The sequence below is a fragment of the Aotus nancymaae genome, unplaced genomic scaffold (assembly GCF_030222135.1).
Source record: "Aotus nancymaae isolate 86718 unplaced genomic scaffold, 86718_ANA_hifiasm-v0.15.2.pri h1tg000022l_1, whole genome shotgun sequence".
Lineage (NCBI taxonomy): Eukaryota > Metazoa > Chordata > Mammalia > Primates > Aotidae > Aotus > Aotus nancymaae.
The window spans coordinates 22,555,827-22,559,003 of NW_026988435.1; the positions used below are offsets into that span (position 1 = coordinate 22,555,827).

A 3,177-nucleotide genomic window follows, 5' to 3' on the forward strand; every position below is an offset into this window, starting at 1 on the left:
AAGGCGGAGCAAGTCACATCTTCGTTGGATGGCAGCAGGCAAAGAGAGAGCTCAAGCAGGAAACTCCTGTTTTTAAAACCATCAGATCTTGTGAGACTCACTCACTATCACTATAATCCAATCACGTCCCACAGAGTTCCTCCCATGACACATGGAAATTGTGGGAGTTACAGTTCAAGATAAGATTTTGGTGGGGACAAAGCCAAACCATGTCAGGCAGGATATGTTACCTGAACATATACTCATGCTTTTATACTTTGTTTTATTCAGTTTTTTGTTGTTGATAAAGTTTCCCTTATATAAATATTCATCTTCCTTTGCCTTTGCCAGGGGAAGAGGAGTAAAGAAAGTTTTGGTTCACGTCTAAATCCGGAGAGGGGAGCCAATTAGCACAATAATTTAGTTAGGGCTTGGCTTATAAATGGCGCTGAGGAAGGACCCAAAGCCTAAATTCCAGGAGAGTGAGTGCTGTGCTTTCATGGGCCTCTTCTTTATGAAGCAAAGTGTGTAAAGGTTGCCTTAAGGGACAAACAAGTGAAATACTTTATACATTACAGTGGTTGGAATAAAAATTGAGATGATTGGGTTCTAGAGAGCAGAGTACTCAAATATGTGGACCCCAATTTGCAGAAACAGCGAGAACTTCAAAAAGCCAATTAGGAGCAGTATGTAAAGGGGAAGATGAGAGGAGCTGCCCAGGAAAGAAGATATCTGGTCTGCAATAGAAAAAGTGAAAACAAAAAAGAACAAGCAGAAATCACCTGGAAATGGAGATGGTGGCAGTACCAGTGAGATCCCTCAGCCTCCTTGGAAGAAAAGGGCCCGGGTAGATCCTACTGTTGAAAATGAGGAAATATTCATGAACAGAGTTGAAGCTAAAATCATGGCTTGTTGATGACTGGAACTAATTATCAGACAAAAACAGCTCTTTTATATTCCTGCCAAGAAGAATGTGTATTCCTTTCTTGAGGATTATGTAAATTATCTGTGGAAACACAGATAAAAAGGAGTATGTGGTTAATGAAGTTGTGGCAGGGATAAAAGAATACTTCAATGTAATTTTGGGCACCCTACTCTACAAATTTGAGAGACGGCAGTATGCCAAAATTCTTGCAGATCACCCTGAGGTACCCATTTCCTGGGAGTATTGAGTGCCACATCTACAGAGATTATTTGTATGAATTGGAGCAATGTTGGCCTATACACTTCTAGATGAGAAGAGCCTTGCTTTATTACTGAATTATCATCGTGATTTTCTAAAGTACCTGGCAAAGAATTCTGCAACTTTGTTTAGTGCCACGATTATGAAGTGGCTCCTCCTGAGTACTACCGGAAAACTGTTTGAGAGGTGCTCTCACTCACTTATATTTGGATCTCGATAAACACATTTTTGTTCTTAGTCTATTGTACAAACAATATGTTTTGAAGATGTTAGTGTATAACAATTGATGTTTGTTTTCTGTGATTTTCAGCAGAGAAAATAAAAGGGTTAATAGCTCCTTTTTTCTTTTACTTTTTTTTTTTCATTTCAAAGTTGCCGTCAGTGTAATCAATGATGGACAACAGAGGGACATGCTGTAGAGTGTTTTATTGTCCAGTTGACAAAGCTGCTTTTGAATGCTGGTGGTTCTATTCCTTTGACACTATGTACTTTTATAGTACATGTTAATGCTATATGACAAAATGCTCTGATTCTAGTGCCAAAGTTTCAATTCAGTGTATGTAACTGAACACACTTATCCATTTGTGCTTTTTTTTTTTTAAATGATGCTTAAAGTAAAGAGCCCATACTTTGCAAGTCATCCATATTGCTACTTAGGCTTTTATCTTTGCTCAAATTGTTAAAGAATGGTGGCTTGTTTCATGGTTTTTGTATTTGCATCTAATGGACATTTTAACATGATAGACACAATGCAAGGCCAGGTGCAGTGGCTCACACCTATAATCCCAGAACTTTGGGAGGCCAAGGCGGGTGGATCATGAGGTCAAGAGATCGAGACCATCCTGGTCAACATGGTGAAACCCCGTCTCTACTAAAAATATAAAAATGATCTGGGCATGGTGGTGCATACCTGTAGTCCCAGCTACTCAGAGGCTGAGGCAGGAGAATTGCTTGAACCCAGGAGACGGAGGTTGCAGTGAGCCGAGATCACGCCATTGCACTCCAGCCTGGGTAACGAGCAAAACTCCATCTTAAAAACAAAACAAAACAAAACAAAAAAACCCCACAATGCATCGTGTAGCTTTCTGGAAAAGTCAAAGTCAAGCTTTTAGTAATTGTTTTTCAGATCTTCAATAAATTTTTTCTTTAAATAAAAAAAAAGAAAGAGTTGCCTAAGACAGAGATGAGAATTCAGCAGGTGAGGGAAGTCTGGCCAGAGACCTCTTGAGTATTTCTTTCTGATCTAGAGTTGTCTAGGCACAAACTCATCTTTGTGTATTGCTTTGAGAATTCGTGTTTGATGTGGCTTAGAGTTGTGAAAATACTTCCAATTGCACAGCTGGTGGGTGAGGTAGGATCAAGAGGAGGGGGAATGGACACTTATATTTGGTTTGCCAGTCTGTATGTTCCAGGAATCCCCAAAGAGAGCTTTGTATAAAGTTTCAAAATATAATCAGTTATCAGGTATACTTGCATTCAGTGAGTTTGTCTACCTTAAGTGAACTAAGTTGGCATCCCTTAGCATCACCCATGTATTCTGTATAAAAAGATATGGTTTCAAATCTTGGACAACTGTACTTGATGTGAACTCCTGATGCACTGGTCAATTGAAACTATCTGCATGTAAAATAGCTTTGCTGTTCCTTGCTCTGTAATGGATCATATTAATGCATAGTCCTGCTCAAGAACAAAACTCTTTAGGACCAGCCTAGTGTAATTCCTCTTGACCAGCTCTGGAGAGAAATGGGCTATGAATCATGCACAAAAGCCCAAGTGAAGTGAACATGAACATCTTCATTCTTGGGTAGTTCAAGTTTCCAGTCAATCTTTTCTGGGCTCAAGGCTCATTTATACTGGAGGCTGTGCTGGGTAGAGAAAAGCACTGATGATAAGCCTATTGTAACAATTTGGTTGACCTGGGAGGTAGACTGGCCAATGATAAATTAGGATGACCTTTAGATTCTTACAGGCAATTGATAATGATGTTTATATCCCAGAAAAGGCCTAAAAGGTTA

General features: G+C 39.4%; 1 pseudogene; it reads left to right on the forward strand.

The window, feature by feature from the left end:
• The first annotated feature begins 421 nt into the window (after nucleotides 1-421).
• Nucleotides 422-1,345, forward strand: LOC110568537 (mortality factor 4-like protein 1; annotated as a pseudogene).
• The last annotated feature ends 1,832 nt before the right edge of the window (nucleotides 1,346-3,177 follow it).